This window comes from Aegilops tauschii, chromosome 2 (assembly GCF_002575655.3).
Source record: "Aegilops tauschii subsp. strangulata cultivar AL8/78 chromosome 2, Aet v6.0, whole genome shotgun sequence".
NCBI lineage: Eukaryota > Viridiplantae > Streptophyta > Magnoliopsida > Poales > Poaceae > Aegilops > Aegilops tauschii.
Genome location: NC_053036.3, coordinates 654212233 through 654221041, shown reverse-complemented (window position 1 = coordinate 654221041; position 8809 = coordinate 654212233). Strand labels below are relative to the sequence as shown.

Below are 8809 nucleotides of genomic sequence, written 5' to 3'. Positions count from 1 at the left end.
TTCAATTTTGGAAAATATTGAAAAACAAAAGGAAAATTGCGATGATCGAGACAATAAAAATGGTATGACATTAAAAATAAAAATGCCAACATACAAAATTGTTAAAATAGCCATGCTGTGTATTTTCTTTGTCAAAACAAAAATTCACACAAAAGGAAAAAAAAATACCATGATTTAAAAAAGAAAATTGCCATGAAATTAAAACTAAAATTACCATGCTATAGGAAAAAAATATGACATGCTCTTAATAAATAAAAATGACATGCTCTTAATGAAATATGTGATGCTCATAAAAAAATAGTAAGAATACAGCACCTTAAATATTAGGAATCAAAGAAGACAGCTATCAGGAATTCGTCCAACTAACATTTTGTTCTTTCATTTGTCCATTAATGACAAACATGGTAGAGCTTGCATTACTATTATTTTTCAAAAAAAGGAGATACACAAATGAAGTTGGCTAGAAATGAAGATTTAGTTGAGTGAACTAGTAAATTGTGTCCCCGCAAAAAAAAACTAGTAAATTGTGAAGATAAGATTAATAGTTGGCATAAGAAGGAAATGTGTAGGTGTTAAAGTTGAAGTGAGTCGGCAGTTACCGGAAAGCAAGAGCTTGTGGATGTGCTGATCCGCCTTTGTCTCTTCAGACCGTCACGGACAAGAGCTTGGGGGACTTATATTTAGGAATGGAGGTAGTAGTTTTTTCTCCTAATAAGGTATTTAATTTAAAGAAGGTTGCACTTGGAGTTCAAATGAATCTGAAGCTACCTAATCATAGTGGGGAGCTGCAGCAATTGGAGACAATGGGCATATATATGTGGAGGCAAACTGAGAAATTATCCATCAGATATTGTTAGTGGAGGCCCTGGTATGGGTGTGATCCAACGAAATCTGCAAAAATATTTTATGACCAAGTAGAAGGCAAAAAAGATTGCATACTAGTGTATTCATGATTTGTTTCCTGAATCAAGGGATCAATCAGTTTTCTTCCTCTTCTCTACTTTATCTAAAAGAAACGTAGTGTTCCGTTTCCCCTCTTACGTTCCTCAAGCCTTTCGTACGACCCCCTCGCTCCCGATTTTCTTTCCTCCCGTCCCGACCCACCTCTCTTCCCACTGATTTTCTTTCCCCCCTCCCGGTTTTCTCCCTCACGGTTTTCTCCCTCTGGCCTGCATCTCACGCCGGCGTCCAGCGCCACCGCTACCGACCTCCAGCCTTCGTCCCGTAACTCCTCCCGCGCGCCCTATCTCTCTTCTTCTCCCTTCTCCCTTCCCGACCTCTCTCTCACAAATCCTGTCTCTGGCCCATGGATCCCGATGGAGCACCATGGATCCCGATGTGGAGCTCCACTACGGCCAGATCTGACCTGGGAGCGGCCAGATCCGTGCGTCTCCGCCTCGATCCGCGCGCCTCCATGGTCCGCCGTCTTCTCGAGCGCCGGCGCTGCGCTCAGCCGCCGCCGTCCCATGCCATGGATGCCTCCCTCCAAAACGACCTGCCATGGCCGCCTCCCTGCCTCTCCCGCAAGTGGGCCTCTGCGCGACCAGATCCGTTCTTCTGTGCCTCGCTCCGCGCGCCTCCATGGTCCTCAGTCTTCCCGAGCGCCGGCGCCGCGCGCAGCCGCCGCCGTCCCATGCCATGGCCGCCTCCTGATGTCCAATTCTTTTTGTTGTTGCTATATTCAACCTCATCTCTGAAATTTTACATCTTCATGTGTTGCTGCTATATGCAGGTGTATCAAGTTTCACAAGGTCAGTGATTATTGAACCATCTGGTTAGGAAGAACTTGTCCACGCTTTTCTTTGTGAACACCAAAATTTTGTTATTCCAGCCTAACGAGTTTGACAGGAGTCTGTACTGGAGGCATACAGTAGGAGCGCGGCGCTGAACAGTTGAACAAAACTCAGCTTCAATTAATCGAAATGGTACCTTGCTCTCACCTTTTCATAGGGGAACAATTCATAGGGGAACGGCGACGGGGCTCCTAGGAGGGTGGCGGCGCTCCTGGCGACGTGCAGCAAGCGGAGGCGAGGAGGTGGTGGGGTTCTTGGTGGTCGCCGGCGTGGCGAGGGCCGAAGGGGTCGCCGGCGCGGGCGTCGGGTGCGGTCAGAGCAGAGGAACTCGGGCAGCGGTGCGATGTGTGCGGTCAGAGCAGAGGAACGCGGGCTGCAGCGCGGCGCGGGAAGGCAGGGCTCGTGCTGGAGCTTGAGGGCGTGACCATCATGGCATGCGTCCAGATGACGGCAGAGTGCAGGCGTGGCTTGGCGTCGCGCCGCAGCCCGAGTTCTGCTGAGAGAGCCATGAGGTCGTCGCCGCCGGCCTCCGCGCCATGCTGGACCAGATGCTGCACCCCCCTGCGTCGTCATCGTGGGACGCCTGCGTTCTGCTGAGAGACGAGGTGAAGATTCAGAAAAATTGAACAAAGATTTGTCCGTCATAATAGATGGATGCTCTCGCGAAAGATAAAACTCGGGGCTCACAGGGCAGCCGCACACTGCACGGGCCACCATCCAAGCTGCCCCATCATCCTTGCGCTACCTCAAGCCGAGCGCACGCACATCTACGCGCCAACCGGCGAGATCTGGGCCTGAAGCGCCGCAGTAAGGCGCCGTCGGAGGGTGAGGTGGACATGACCACGCAGATCCGGAGCCCGGAGCCTCGGGGAAGATCCACGCGGCCCCGTCAAGTAGCCGCCGAGCTCGACCGTGAGCAGGCCACCACTCTCGCGCCTCAGCCATCGGCCCAGCCAGCCCCCGCGCGCGCAGGCTCGGCCAACAGGAGCCGCGCTGCAACCGGCCGACGAACGTGAACCGTGAGAGGGCAGTGCTTGGTTAGTTGTGGAGGAGGGAAGGGAGAGGGGAACGAGGAGCCGTCGACTGAAGCAAGAAGGGCGTGTGGGTGGTGTGTGGCTAGAGCACGGATAGAGATGAGAGGAAGGAGAGCACCGCTGATGGGGTGGGCTTGTCGGCGCACTGGATGTGGATGGATAAAGAGAAAGAGCAAGAAGAGCAGCAGCGCTGCTGGAGGAATGGCGATGTCCACGGAGTAGTGGTCTCGGGGGGGATTTTCTTTTGTGTGGATTGCTTTCTTTATTGGCTGCACCGACCAGAAGCTGCTGGAGCTTGCCATGCGTGCTAGCATCGATTGCAATTCTTTTCTTTCTAAATATATGAGCACCGATTTACTTCTTTTGAGAAAAATGAGCACCGATTTACTTGTTGTTGTTTTATTGTTATTACTGTCATAGTTTAATGTTCTAGCTTACCACATCTTATGAATACATCATCAAATACAATAATTAAAGTTAGTGAAATATTGGAAATAATATTTCTTGTGAAGAGTAGAAAGAATGTGACGATGGTGCATCTTGAAATTTAGCTTTGTTTTTAGAATTCACCTGAAATTTACCTGTGATGGGGAATAGAGAAAAGCTTGCTTTTTTATGATGATGATGACTAAGTCCATAGTGCAAAAGAAAAAGAACGGAATATAATCTTGCAAATCAAATAACCAAAATTTTCTAAAAATATAATTAATATAGTAAAAAAAATGTTTGCTTTCGAATATTAACAAAAATAATTGTACATAAACAATCCCACTTCAATGCACCACTACTCTTTCATCCAAAAAATTTTTTTTGCAAATCTTTTGAAATTTCTAAGAAAAACTTTGGATTGGTTGTTAAACTCTCGAATAGTATACAACAATTCCACAGTTTGTATATCCTGCTGAAAACAATTACACCATTTCCTCTTTCACCTGATGATAGTACTAAGCTGAAGGAGGCGCCATCAAAGGACATCCCTACGACTTTCTCAACTTTATACTACATGGTATGGACCCAACAATCCATTTTTCGTTGTAGACACCGAGCGTGTGTTTTTTTAAAGACAAAGAGTGTTTCAAATTATTCTTGCTTTAAAATATTCATGCTTTTCAATATTGCTCGAAATTCATGTTTTTCACGCTTTCCCAAAATATGTTCAATTTTTTTAAAAAAATCATTTAAAATTGATCACAAATTTTTAAAAATTCTCTTTCACAAAAAACTTGTATTCGAAAAAATGTTCATTTTCAAAACATGTTTCAATTCTAATAAAATATGCTTTTTTTTGTTATTTAAAAGTAAAGGAATATTTGTGTTTTCCGAAATATAAAATACAAAGCTGATTACTAGACTATTCTATGCAGCACTACTCCTCTATCAGATGTTAGGGTGACTTCTTTACGTCCACACTTCATATTTCGAAAAGCAATAATAGTATAAACTTATTACTGATGTTTATCAGAAATGTATATTAAAATTGACGCGTACTACCACACGGAGCAAGTTTTACGATATTTTTTCGCCCGTTACAACGCACGGGCATTTGTGCTAGTCTACACTAAAGAATGAATTACACAATACAGAGTTGTGACACCGTAAACTTAATTTCTGTGTCATCCTAATTCCCCTTTTTTTTTCTTTCTCCTGTGGCTCAGTCACAAAAACCTAGCCTCAATAACGTCCCCGTTCCCTCCCTGGAGCGACTCATGCTCTTGTCGATCAGCTTGAACGTCTTCTTCACAAGTTTCTGGTCCAGCGACATCATTCTAGAGATCTTGAACACCCGGTCCACGCGGTCCGGCTTGCTGCTCTGGAAGTAAACCTCCTCAAACTTCTTCTTCACGAACCTATACATACATGCATAAAACAAAACACCATCAGTCAGCTAGCTAGGTAGCTCACAGATTCCTCATGTGGTGACAGTGGCACTCACTCATATGCATCCTCCACATCCCTTTTGCCAGGCGCCATCGGCTCGTGGTCTTTAAACCACTCGCACACGGTCAAAGGAACCTACATACATACACACAGAAATGTGACAACATATGCTTGAGTATCACTACCAGGCTCTCACCATTACTCTGCCCCCGTTAGTCGTTACCTTTTCTATTTTCCTCTCAAATATGTCGAATTTGTTGAGGAACAGCATGAACAATATTTTCTGGACCGAAAGCACCATGGCATCAAATAGGACCGGAAATCAAAACAGAATGAGGTTAACATTGCAAGTTTGAGATGGATGGATGGATGAATACCTCAAAACATCTCTGCTTTAATACCCAGTCCAACAGCTCCTTGGTCTCCATCATCCTGTTTTGCGTCTCATCCTCAAATAACAACTGGTCGTACCTGACATTAACAACAGCCTCCATACATTAGACCAAAGGCACACTTATTCATGTATTCACGGGCACAAGCACTCGGCGCACTCGGTCATGTATTTGCATGCACATGCACTCGGTGCACACAGATATGCACACGCTATCGCTATACTATTAAGCAAGGCATGGTTGAAACATGCTTTAAAATGGAAGCAAGGTTGTTGTTGATTGCTTTTGTTACAGCAAACATTGTTATAAGATTTTTTTTTTGTTTGTGAATAATATTAGACCTCAAATAACAATAAACAATAATACACCATTTCTGTGAAGTGAAAGTTCACCAGGAAGCATCCAAGATCATCCTATGTCCCAGATCATCAAAGTGAACTAATGGAACAAACTGACTAACTAGGAAAGAAATCTGATGGCATGGGAGTATTTAAATTCTTATGGCATGTTGGTTTAAATTCAAAATGTTAAACTACAAGTAAAGCTAAAGTCAAAGCACCACAACTAAACCTGACTAACAAAATGACATAGAAAGAATGTTCTAATCATCTCGGAAAATATATCAAATATGGAAAAGAAAAAGAAGCTTTCAGAAGCAACTTTTACATCACTCCTTCTGCAATGCTGCCCTCCCAAGTTAATGTTAAGTAAGAGGTAGCTTGGAATAACCTAGCAGTTTAGAAATCGCACTTACTCGCTAATGGCAGCACAAAAGATGACAGCATCAACGCCTTCAAAAAGATGAATCCACTTCCTCCTCTCATTCTTCCTTTGACCTCCTACATCGTACAGTCTGTATACCTCTCCGCCTCTTTTGCTCTCTCCAAGGGGGCTGCAGAGAAACTACACAGTTAACTTCAGTCTGTCGTTCTACATCGAGTAGATCGAAAGAAATATGCACACCTCAGGCAAACATACTACCTAAATTGAATTTCTACAACCCCATTTGTCCTTACTCTTGCATGGAGCACATCCTCCTGCAAAATATCTCAAAATGTTAAAATTAGAAATACTGCAGATGTATTCTTGAGTAAGAACGGCAGAACAGCCACCAGCAATTTGGTGTTCATCATTGAACAAGCATAAGTGCATAAGCCTGTAGTAAAGGTTCTGATCTGCCGTTTGGTGTTCATCGTCTGAACAGCATACTTTTGATCGACAGTTTACAGTTTGGTTTCTTTAATTTGGTGCTCGTCATTCTACTGAACCTAGCCTAGCTATACATTTAATATTCGATTTTGAAATATTAGCTTCCAACAGTTTACAAAAGAACAAGGAATGTCATCATACGTCATATACTCATATCTGACCATAATTATATCCATCTGATAACCTCAAACTCAGATGAAGATTTCAGTACACTGACAGGGACAGCCAATATCAAACAGATGAGGCTCCAGACAGGAATTAGATTGTGGATAATCAGAGACCTTTGTTGGTACATAATCTGGTTCAGCTAATCGATCCAGATTTTCCATGAAGTAGTGTGCACAGTCAGGAACTTGCAGCACACTTCCACACGAGTAAGTTTCCTACAGATGCATTTCTTTTACAATTAAGTTGGTTGTTTCACAGTATACATAATTACAGAAACCGAAATAAGAACTTCTTTTCACCTGAATGGCTGGATCTTCCCATAATTTTCTTACATCCTGTACGAGTTCTCTGTTAAGGGGTGGGTAATCCAACCTGCCACCGATTTCTGATAATTTTTCTCCAGTCTCCTGAAGATAGGATAGCATGGCACTAAATAAATAAATAAACTTCATAATCTCATTGATATTGCAAGCAATTGATTGTAAGGCATACGATGTGAAGCTGGTAACCAATATCTTTTACATAAAGAAGGCAATATTCAGCAAGGAATTAGTTTCAGTACCATCAAACAAGGTCAACAGTACAGCCCTCGGGGTGCTCAAATCTAAACAACCAACATTTTAAACGGTACACGAAAAGGACAAGCTAGAGATAAAACTTGTTATATTTTATTTGGATGAATCATCTACAGTTAATGACAATGCAAAAGCAGCAAAACACTATATTTAATGCAGCAGAGCTTAAAACAGTTGCAAGTCTGAACAGGTTCGAACATAGCCAAGCTAGTTGTGTAACTGCAATGCTGCTTCAGTTGTAACAGACCTGATTAGTGAGTAAAATAACATACTTTGAAGGCTCTGGTTCCACCTGGGCAAGCTCTTAGCTCCATCAGATAGTATCTGTGCATATTTAACTCATTACTCGGTAAAAAGACGTGTAAACACACTCCCGCAAGAACATCACAAAGCTCCCTAGTCAAACTCCTTACATAATGCCCACTAAGCAATAACTTTTTTTTTTTGCGACTGAACCCACTAAGCAATAACAGAAACAAATAATAACTTTGATTGTCTGGTACACGTTGGCATGGATGACCGGCGTGTAGCCCTTAAGTTCGGCCTCGTCGAAGCCAGTTAGGAAAAGAAGCTTTATCTGGAAACAAATATTAAGAAAAAGGGAATGACGGTTTTCCAGGGAGCTTTGTACAACATAAATCTTACCTATTTAAATATCGTGGACTTTCCGGATTCTCCAGCACCTTAAAAAGAAAGCAAGTAAAAAAGATCACCTATTAGGAATCGGTCCTTGCTGATTCTCCAGCAGCTTAAAAACACAGACAGCTATATATCAGGAATTGGTCCAACTAATGTTTTTTAGGATCATTGTTTTTTGCTAATTTATTAATCACAACCATGATAAAGCATTTTCATTTTTCAGAACAAAGGAGATGCACAAATGAACTTGACTACAAAGATTTAGTCCAGTGAACCAGAAAATTGTCAAGATAGAATTGATATGTGGCATAAAAAACATGTGTGTTAAGTTGAGGTGAGTTGGCAGTTACCAATCGAGAAGCAAGAGCTTGTGGATGTGCTGATAAATATGCCTTTGTCTCCTGGAGAATCCGCCGGTGGATGTCTGCAGACTGTCATTTCAGGTGTGTTGTGTATCAGCAGGAATCAATCAAATGCAGCAGCCAAGCGTTGTGCTAAGCAACGAATTGCCCAGCCAGTCATTTCAGGCGGAAGCTTACTCTTCTCTTCTCGGCTGCTTCGGCCTCGTTTACGGGCAGGATGAGCCCATGCTTGCAAGTGCGCACGCAAGCATGGACAATATTCAAGACAGCACGGCCTCATGCCAGAGCCTCCTCCGAAGACGCGCATCCAGGCCTGGATCCTGCTGTGGTTCATATATAAGCTAGCTGTATGCAGAAACGCAAGACCCGAAAGATGTCATGGCGTAAAATAGAGCACGCCAACACGGTTCAATCAAGATGGTAGCTAACCTACGCATTCGTATGTTATGTATGCAGGGAGGGAGTGTATTCTAGGCTCAGATTCTGAATGCAGCTGAAATGTGGCCATTAATTCTGTTTGCTATCCTTGGAGAAGCAAGCAAAATGTGGTCTTTGAGCTGTGGGAACCAAGGTTGTGAAATTTTTCGCCCCAGACCGAGATGGCCGAATTTCGGCCATTTTTAAAAATTTCGGCCGAAATTTGACCCAAATTTGGCTTAAATTTGACCAAACTTCATTTTTTTCGCCGGAAGGTTTTTTTCGCCCCTGGCCGAGATGGCCGAAATCCGTTTTTCTCAGCCGAAATTCAAAACACCTACC

At 43.2% G+C, this 8809-nt stretch overlaps 1 pseudogene; it reads right to left on the bottom strand.

Annotated features, from left to right (window-relative positions):
• Nucleotides 1-4051: 4051 nt before the first annotated feature.
• Nucleotides 4052-8301, bottom strand: LOC109745919 (guanine nucleotide-binding protein alpha-1 subunit-like; annotated as a pseudogene).
• Nucleotides 8302-8809: the final 508 nt, after the last annotated feature.